The following is a 10,680-nucleotide window of genomic DNA, read 5'->3' on the forward strand; positions in this document are numbered from 1 at the left end:
TTCATGTGAGTTGGTTAGAGGGCCAAGCCACAGAACACCTGGAGGAAGTCAGGAGAAGACAAAGGCTGGGAAAGGCCATCACAGAGATGAGGGAGAGCCCAGTAGGGGGTGCCAGAGACAATGATCCTGTCCAACACTGTGACCAGAGATGAGGGGGAGTGCTATTACAATTCCTCATGATTACATTTTCAAGCACGACAGCCCATGAAATCGTCACCAGCTGTAACTTTCAAGCTGTCTTCAAATTCAACCATAGGTAAAGCATATTGAATTATTCCCATCTAGAAGTCAGAAAGCAGAGATCATGGTAGCAAAGTCTAGATCTGAAAGGAAAGGGAGCAAATGTCTAACTAGAAAGATGATAAAAAGAGTGATTTTGGCACCTAATAACACCTGTAATTCCAGAAGCAGCTGAAGAGCCTAAAGCATACTTCAAATTGTGAATATTTGGACACAGAGAAGACTATCCCTGCAATTATCAGGGCAAAACCTTCCCTTCCACAAGCCTTTCCCTCAGGGTCTCTCAGACCAACAGAGTGGAAATTCTGGAGAACAAAAGCTGAGCTGGAAGTGTTGGACTTACTGAGCTCACTGAAATGGCTGGAGCAAATGACTGTACAGTGGTTTTAATGTTATGCAGCTGGACAAATTAGAAGATCCCATTATAATGACTGTAGGTTTAAAAAAAAAGTCTGTACTGAAAAACCCTAAACAGGGTGCAGAAAAAAACATTATTTTTCTGTTACAGACATTTATGACAAAGAAAGAATTCCAACAGCTGGTAGGGGAGCAAAAGATACATTCTATTTAAAAAAAAAATCAGTCTTCAAAATTTCATTTTTCTCATTCTAAAGCCCAGGAAAAACCATCAGAAAAGGAGAGAATGTGTTCCTATTAGGAAAGTCTTTGAATAGGCATATGTTGAAACATCAGCACTTTTCCTGGTTACATTCTGGTTCAGACAGTCAGGAAAAGTGATAATGATTCAGCATGACTTCTGGACAAGTTACAAAAGTCGGATTCCACAAACAATATCCAACAGGATGCAGATGACATAGAGACTCTGGCATCTTTAACTGCCTATTGTTACTACTAGCTATTTTTGTTCGGTTTGCTGTTAAGCTTTAGCCTGCTTGATTTTGAAATATAAAATGTTCAAGATTTCTTGTACCTAGCAATCAGGGTTTGGGTTAATTCCTATAGATAATAATCCAGCGAGTGGTCTGGCTCTCAAGAAACCTCTTTTATTTAAATCAACATCCTTTCTGAATACTGGGATTAGAGTTTGTTTACTTCCAAGTGAGGTTAAATTAATATTTGGATACCGTTGTTACTTCTTTTTACTCGTTTTCATATTTAATGACAAAAATGTGCAAATAAATTGCAAAATTTGCAATATTTAGGCACCTAAATATAAGTAGCCTGATTTTCAGTAATGACGGGTATCCACAATCCTACTGAAACCAGTGGGAACTGCAAGCTCAGTATCTTTGAAAATCAGGCCATTCTTGTTTAGGGGCCTACATTTGGATTAAGGGGCCTAACATTAGGTATCCAGATTTGAAAATTGTAGTCACAGACCCATTAGAAAACTACCATGATTCCACTTGGTTTTTAAAAGGCACCTCTATATGTAATATCTGGATTCCTTCTCTCTGCTCCGTAACATTGGACGAAGCCTCTGAAAGAAGGAGTTAAACACAGGACTTCTTTTATTTCTATCTATTTTAATAAGTTGTTCAAATTTCAATTCCTGGAAATGTGACTCTTGTTCAACCAGACAGATTTTAAAGTAAATTTAATCTTTATGAGTGAGTTTCTAGGCATGTGATAGCCCAATTGTGGGCAACCTGCAGCCCATCAGGGTAATTCGCTGGCGGGCCCCAGTTTGTTTACATTTTCACAGCCGCCTGCAGCTGGGCGAACAGTGGCCACTGGGAGCTGTGGGCGGCCGTGCAAATGTAAACAAGCTGTCAGGCGGCTCATCAACGGATTACCCTGACGGGCCGCACGCGGCAAGCATGCTGCAGGTTGCCCACCACTGCGATCAGGGCCAGCTTCAGTGTTTTTGCCGCCCCTAGCGGCGGGAAATTTTTTTTTAAAAAAGCCGTGATCGGCGGCAGCTTTACCACCGCCGCTTCATTCTTCAGCGGCAGGTCCTTCCCTCCGAGAGGGAGTGAGGGACCCGCCGCTGAAGAGCCGTATGTGCCGCCCCCTTTCCGTTGGCCGCCCCAAGCACCTGCTTGCTGCGCTGGTGCCTGGAGCCGGCCCTGACTGCGATAGCCTATGTGCAGGCTACGCTGTGTGGTTCAATTTAATTTAAAAAATAACCTGAAAAAAGTTAAAGAAAAGAAAACTTATCTCAAAAAGAAAAGGTTAATACATAGGGCCAGATTCACCCTAGGTTCTACGTTCGCTTATGGCAGCACACACCTGGTGGCAGTAAGTACAAGACCATTTCAGCAAAACGAAATGAATTCTTTGTATTGGTCTTCATTGCAGAGGACATGGGGGAGATACCCAAATCACAGCTATTCTTTTTAGGAACAAATCTGTATTGTTGCACACCGATGGGTTAATAGTAGAGGTTTTAGAACAAATTGAAAAATTAAACAGTAATGAGTCACCAGGACCAGATGGTATTCACCCAAGAGTTCGATTGAACTCAAATATGAAATTACAGGACTACTAACTGTAGTATGTAACCTATCATTGAAACAAGCTTCTGTACTAGATGACTGGAAGGTAGCTAATGTAACACCAATTTTTAAAAAGGATGTGAGAGGCGATCCTGGCAATTATAGGCCAGTGAGCCTAATTTCAGTACCAGGCAAATTGACTGAAACTATACTAAAGAACAGAATTATCAGACACATAGATGAACACAATTTGTAAAGGGAAATCATGTCTCACCAATCCATAAGAATTCTTTGAGGATGTCAACAAGCATATGGATAAGGGAAATCCAGACAATACAGTTGTATCCGTATTTTCAGAAAGCCTCTAACAAGATCCCTAACCAAAGGCTCTTAAGCAAACTGAGGGTATGTCTACATTATGAAATTAGGTCGATTTTATAGAAGTTGATTTTTAGAAATCGATTTTATACAGTCGATTGCGTATGTCCCCACTAAGCGCATTAAGTTGCCGGAGTGCATCCTCACTACTGTGGCTAGCATCGACTTACGGAGCGGTGCACTGTGGGTAGCTAGCCCACAGTTCCCCCAGTCTCCACCGCCCATTGGAATATTGGGTTAAGCTCCCAATGCCTGATGGGGCAAAAACATTGTCGCGGGTGGTTTTGGGTACATGTCATCATTCCTCCTCCCATCCGTGAAAGCAATGGCAAACAATCATTTTGCACCTTTTTTCCAGGGTTACCCATGCAGATGCCATACCACAGCAAGCACGGAGCCCGCTCAGCTCACTGTCACCGCTGCTGTTGTGGGCAAGTCTACTGTGGGGGCTGCTGTGATCCAAGTAGCCAATGCAGTCATTGACGTTCTGTTATCAAGGGTAGTGACTCAGGGAAATGTGCGGGCCTTTTTAGATTTTAGGTGCATCATATTCCTGTCCTTTGTCGCTGGTGAAGAAGTCTTGCAGCCGTACATTCCAGTCCTGTCGGCTCTGTAACACCCCATAGCACTTCTGTGGTTGACACATGTAACAGTTCCAGGGCTCTTGCTCTTTTGCCTTGGCCAAGGTACCTTGCCCTACCAGCACCTCCAAGCATTCGACACAGAAGCACCTGCAGCAGCTGGCATTGCTACACAGCAGCAGCTCCTTGCCTTTGCAGCAGACAGTGCAGTAGGACTGGTACCCGTCCTCGTTAGACATGTAGCTTGGCTAGGGGTTCTGGGAACGTCTTCCCTGCCCGGCTCCTAGCAACCTCCAGGGCATGGTGTATGGCTCCACCACTTCCCCTGCAACTTTACTCTCCTGCTCCCCAGCGATGAGCTCGGGGGATCCGTTCTGGTCCTCCTGGGTGCCTTCGCAGCAGACTGTGCAGTAGGACTGGTACCCGTCCTCGTCGGACAGTGCAGTAGGACTGGTACCCATCCTCGTCGGACAGTGACGAGCTCAGGGGATCCGTTCTGGTCCTCCTGGGTGCTGCTGGTAGACCTGGTACTGCTGCTCTAGGAGGACTCCTTGGAATCCTCCTCAATGAGGTCGATTGGGGTGCCTGGACAGACATGGCCATCCTCCTCTTAGAGCACTGAATGGGAGACAGAGACTCCAGGTCATTCTCTTCTTTAAGTTTCATCTCATGGAGATTCAGTCCTGCCTGGAATATCATGCGAGCTGGAGGCTTCTGCCTCAGGCTGCTCTCTCAGCTGGCAGCACCGCGCAGTAGCACCTACCCCAGCCTACCCCTTGCTCCCATGGCTCACGAAGCCTGGACAGTAGTAAGGAGCAGTTCAACTACAGGCTGAGCAAGTGCAGAATGGTGGTAGAATGTGCCTTTGGACGTTTAAAAGCTCGCTGGTGCTATTGGTCAGACCTCAGCGCAACCAACATTCCCATTATTATTGCTGCTTGCTGTGTGCTCCATAATATCTGTGAGAGTAAGGGGGAGACGTTTATGGCGGGGTGGGAGGTTGAGGCAAATCGCCTAACGTCCGATTTTGAGCAGCCAGACACCAGGGCAATTAGAAGAGCACAGCAAGGCGCACTGCACATCAGAGAGGCTTTGAAAACCAGTTTCATGACTGGCCAGGCTTTGGTGTGACAGTTGTGTGCGTTTCTCCTTGATGCAAACCTGCTCCCTTTGTTGATTTTAATTGCCTGTAAGCCAACCACCCTCCCCCCTTCGAAATAAAGTAACTATTGTTTTGAAACCATACCTTCTTTCTTTATTAATTAAAAAAAAATGAGATAACGGACAAGGTAGCCCGAGTGGGGTGGGGGAGGAGGGAAGGACAAGGCCACATTGCTTATTGTAGCCACACTAAAAATCGAACTGTTTGAATGACAGCCTTCTGTTGCTTGGGCCATCCTCTGGAGTGGAGTGGCTAGGTGCCCGGAGCCTCTCCCCGCTTCACCCTCCCGCGTTCTTGGGCGTCTGAGTGAGGAGGCTATGGAACATGGGGAGGAGGGTAGGCGGTTATACAGTGGATGCAGCAGGGTCTGTGCTCTTGTTGGCTTTCCTGCAGCCCCAACAGCCGCTTCATCATGTCCGTTTGCTCCCCCAACAGACGCTTCATCATGTCCATTTGCTCCCCCATTAGCCTCAGCATCGTGTCCTGCCTCCGCTCTTCGCGCTCACTTAATTCTTTCCTGGCCTCTGACACTGAATGCCTCCATGCATTAAGCTGTGCCTTATCAGTGCGGGAGGACTGCATGAACTCGGAAAACATATCATCGCGAGTGCGGTTTTTTCGCCTTCTAATCTGCAATAACCTCAGGGATGGAGATGATAGGGGGAGCGTAGAAACATTCTACGCTCTACGATTCTGGAGGGACTGCATGGTCACCTGTGCTGCTGAGTGCTGCTGAGTTCGCCACGCTGACCAAACAGGAAATGAAATTAAAAAGTTGCCGGGGCTTTTCCTGTGTACCTTTCTAGTGCATTGGAGTTCAAAGTGCTGTCCAGAGTGGTCACAATGGAGCACTCTGGGATAGCTCCCGGAGGCCAATACCGTCGATTTGCGTCCGCACTACCCCAAATTCGACATAGCAAGGTCGATTTTAGCGCTACTCCCCTCGTCGGGGAGGAGTACAGAAGTCGATTTTAAGAGCCCTTTAGGTCGACGGAACGGGGTTGGTTGTGTGGACGCAGTCATTTTTAAATCGACCTAACGCGGTTACATTCGACCCAGCCCCATAGTGTAGACCAGGCCTAAGTAATCATAGGATAATAGAGAAGGCCCTCTCATGGATCAGTAACTGGTTAAAAGATAAGAAACAAAGGGTAGGAAAAAATGGTCAGTTTTCACAATGGAGACAGATAAGCAGTGGGGTCACCCAACTGTTCAACATATTCATTAATTATCTGGAAAGGAGAGTGAACAATGAAATGGAAAAGTTTGCAGATGATTCAAAATTATTCAAGATAGTTAAATCCAAAGATGACTTCAAAGAGTTACATGGGGGGGGTCTCATAAAACTGGGTGGCTGGGCAACAAAATGGCAGATGAAATTCAACACTGAAGTGCAAAGTAATGCAGATTGGAAAAATACCCCAACTACACATATATAATGATGGGTTCTAAATTAGCTGTTATTACTCAAGAAAGAGATTTTCAAAACTTCAACTCAGTGTGCAGGAGTGGTCAAAGGACAAACAATGTTAGGAAAGGGATAGAAAATAAGACAGAAAATATCATAATGCCATTATATACATCCATGGTGCACACACACCTTGAATACTGTGTCCAGTTATGGTCAACCCATCTCAAAAAGCATATAGTTGAACTATAAAAGGTTCAGAGAAGGGCAGAAAAGATGATCCAGGGTATGGAATGGCTTCCATATGAGGAGAGACTAAAAAGATTAGGGCTGTTCAGCTTACAAAAGGAATTATTAAAGGGGGATATGATAGAGGTCTCTAAAATCATGAATGGTGTGGAAAAAGTGAATAAAGTGCTATTTTCCCTTTCCCACAGGGGTCCTCTGATGAAATTAATAGGCAGCAGGTTTAATACAAACAAGAGGAAATACTTTTTCACACAACGTACAATTAACCTGTGGAATCCATTGCCATGGGATACTGTGATGGTCAAAAGTATAACTGGATAAAAAAAAGAACTAGATAACTTCATGGAGGATAGTTCCATCAACGGCTATTAGCCATGATGGTCAGGGATGTAATCTCATGCCAAGGGCGACTGTAAACGTCAGACTGCAAGAAGCTTGGAGGGAAAAACAGGTGTTGATCTCTCCAAAATTGTATAGTTTTCTGTACACTTCCACTGAAGCTCTGGTACTGGCCACTGTCAGAGACAGGATACTGGGTTAGATGGACCATTGGTCTGATCGAGTATGGCAGCTCTTATGTTCTTATGTGGCAATTACCCTGAGGTGGGGAGGCAAAAAGTGGTGAATGACGTCTGAACAGTAGGGCCCTGTCTACCGAGGGTTAAAAGGTACTTCTTCAAATCCAATTAGCTTAATGTAATTGAAAATTCCCCTAAACACCCATGTAGATATAATGTAACACCTCTTCGGTCATGTTAGCTGTTGTGTTTTAGCGTAGGTTAGTGGTTCTCAAAGCCGGTCCACCGCTTGTTCAGGGAAAGCCCCTGGCGGGCCGGGCCGGTTTGTTTACCTGCCACGTCCGCAGGTTTGGCCGATCGTGGCTCCCACTGGTCGCGGTTCACCGCTCCAGGCCAATGGGGGCTGCAGGAAGCGGCGCGGGATGAGGGACATGCTGGCTGCCCTTCCTGCAGCCTCCATTGGCCTAGAGCGGTGAACCGTGGCCAGTGGGAGCCGCAATCGGCCGAACCTGTGGACGCGGCAGGTAAACAAATCGGCCCGGCCCACCAGGGGCTTTCCCTGAACAAGTGGCGGACCGACTTTGAGAACCACTGGCCTAGGTGACAGTGTTGGGGTCTGTTCGCACCAAGATAAAAAGATGCATTTTCACAACATATTGCTAACTGTTTTAACTAATGAACTATTTAACTCTACTATAGACAAGACAAATTGAATTTTACCATGTGTTAGCTGGTTAAGATGAACCTCCTAGAGTGCCCCCTCTACTATAAGGTTTTAAACTGTCTCTCCATGGATGTTAAAGGGGGGGGGGGGGCTGGTAATCATTTTAAGCTACACTGATTGAAAAAAAGTACCTTTTTCACCCTGTGTAGACAGAGCCTAAGGGATGCTGCCCAGGAAGTGGGTGTGCCCAGAATAGATGGAAAGTGTGCTGATTCAGCACCTCCCCTCAAAGACTCCATGTACCAGAGCTTATTTAGACTGCCAACAGGAGATGAAGCAGTAACTCCTATTCTTACTGGTAGAATCCATGGCTAAGGAGCTCTGCCTACACGATCACAAAAGACAAAGGTGGGGCTCACAGAGTAATTATGCATGTGGGCAGAGTGTGTTTGGTGAGTGGCCAGAATAATGCACTAATGCATTATCGCTGATAATTGCAGGGATGGAGCGAGGGAGTTGAACTATAGCAACTCTCATCAATTTCAGCTATATGGGCAGGAGAAGCTCTGCAAATTTCCCCAAATAATTCCTAAATTGTAGACCATTTTTACCTGAAAAAAAAATCAAATTAAAATAGCTTTTTAATAGTATGAACATTAAAAATAACATACTGTTTTACTTCTTATATTTTCAATTTTTACAAAAAATAATTATAAAAAAGTAGTAATATACTTTAAAATAATCCTCTTATATTGTATACCTAAACATTTTGAGAGGCTGAAGGCACTCCTTACAGGGAGCCTGTCTACATTGGGAAATGACCTAGCGTTCTAACATGATGTGAAACACAATTTAGCATTCAGGGTAGACAAGGATTATCATGTTTAAATTGTGTCAGTTGCATGTAGTTAACTTAGAATCTTTAATTGCTTTGTAGGAGTCAACTATCTTTGCTATCTTCACAAACAAAGCTTGAGTACTGCATATTACCAGAAGCCCTAAAATGGAATTACAGCCTTAATTTACATAGGCATTGTGATACATTATTCTATATTAATTAGCTGCTACTCTAGTTGCAGGTATACTAAGAATGTCCAAATTACTAGCATCTAGAGCATAAGTCAAGTGTGGATTCTCATAAGGACAGAATCTCAACATTCATACATTCCAAGTCCTGAAATTGTAGGATAATACATGATCTAGGTAAAAAAAATAATCCTAGGTTCTTCTCTTCTCCTACATTTTAAATTCACCAGTCATGTCCTATGTTCTCTCTCTTTTGTTTTCCTTCTCAGTTCTTTCCTTCATATGCACATTTTTGGTCTTTTACTCATATCTCATCCCTTGTTAAAAAGCTTGAAATTGTTAGCTGTTACATTCCAAAAGTATGAAATAAGATTTTATTATACAGTTTTCTGATATCACTTTCTTCTTATCCTATCAGTACTGAAAAGTGATAAGAAAGTAATTTTTTTTAATATACCTCTTTCAGGCTCCTTGTATTATAATATGATTGCCAAGTGCTTTTAACTGTTACTGTTATGAGATAAGTGCTTTCATTTAGAAAATTCCATAGGAATGGAATGAGACATAAAATGCGTGTCAAATGAATTGACTAGAGTTAGTTTACAATTCACATATTTTAATTTGTTTGGTTTCCTCTCTGTTCTCCATTAACAATCACTGTCATTGCAGTGTATAAGACACTCTTGATTAACACATTTTAGTGCTAACCAAGACTAAATACTCCAAATGCCACACTTGTGCCGGCACATTCTGCTGATGAGCATAAATATGTAGCTTATCTTATAAAACTCAGATAGTCTATGATCAATACTTAATAAAAAGTACTTTCCCATTCAATCATATTTGAACAACAATTAAACTCTACACATGTCTATGCTTTATTTTTGGCGAAAGTATTTGAGAGCTGTACTTTGGGTAAGGCAAATCAAGTAAATCACACACTAACTAGCTTTTACATAAAATGGCTTGTACCAAACTCTCAGCATATATAAGTGAGAGAACTTCTCTTGATGGCCTTCTCTGGTAACTAAGTCTCTGTTTCATAAACAGGAATATGTCTGTGTGCTTCAAATGAGGTCCCCCTCTAAAATTATTTGAGTTTGTTTATATTTGTTTAGAGCTGTCTGACAAGGCCTCCCACCCTAGAAGTTTAAATATGGCAACAGTCAGAAGTTTGATCAAGTTAAGAATGTAGAGTGCAACATTTAAAATAATTAAAAATAAAAATCTAATGACTATAGCTCCCTTCTCCAGACTTCAGTGTTTCTACATCTAAGATTCAAAGACTAATCATCAGAACAAATAATAGTTTTTCAATTAAGGTCAATGCTTTATCCTCATCAAAGAATTACTGGACCTTTTCCACAGTAAGAAAGAATAACTGCAGTGCTCTGAATACACACCTGGTAATCTGCATACAAAACCCCCTTTATACTTACGTACAATACTTCTCTAGGATCTTACAAACAGGATCTATTGCTGCTACCGAGGTTAATTCACCAGGAATTTGAGAAGTAAGTAACACTAATTTCAATAACAGATGATTTTATGGAATGGTCCTATTGTCGAATATGTCTCCCTTTGCAGCAAATATAATGATTATTTCTCACTCAAGAAGATCCAGCAAGTGGGAGAGGAAAAGGCCGAACTATGTACATGATAATTAATGGAGATTTCTGAAGCGGTACAATTTAAAAAGTACTATGAAGTATATATATTTTAAATCAGTTGAAGAGTTGTCACTTTAATTTTGAGTGAAAACATTACACAAAATATAACTAATCATTCCAAATATGATTTGAGCTGGAGCTAGTAAGGTCAGGAAGGATCACATGAACTTTTTTTTACCCATGCCTCTAAAATTCAGACATTTTGAACATAAACATTGAGGATAAGAACACATTTCTGAAAAATTAGCAATGCCCCACCCAACACATTAACAATTCATTTCTAGGAGCAATGCCGGCAAGTGACAACTAAGGCCTGGTCTACACTACGACTTTAATTCGGATTTAGCTGCGTTAATCCGAATTAATCCTTAACCCGTCCACACAA

The 10,680-nt window shown here is 42.8% G+C and overlaps 1 protein-coding gene across 1 annotated transcript in view; it reads right to left on the reverse strand.

Moving 5' to 3' along the window:
- The window catches only part of SSBP2 (single stranded DNA binding protein 2), a 283,155-nt gene that overhangs the window by 60,217 nt on the left and 212,258 nt on the right, over positions 1-10,680 (reverse strand). The gene's annotated exons all lie outside the window — the stretch shown is intronic.

The sequence above is a fragment of the Terrapene carolina genome, unplaced genomic scaffold (genome assembly GCF_002925995.2).
Source record: "Terrapene carolina triunguis isolate 2854851 unplaced genomic scaffold, T_m_triunguis-2.0 Scaffold69, whole genome shotgun sequence".
Classification (NCBI taxonomy): Eukaryota; Metazoa; Chordata; order Testudines; family Emydidae; genus Terrapene; species Terrapene triunguis.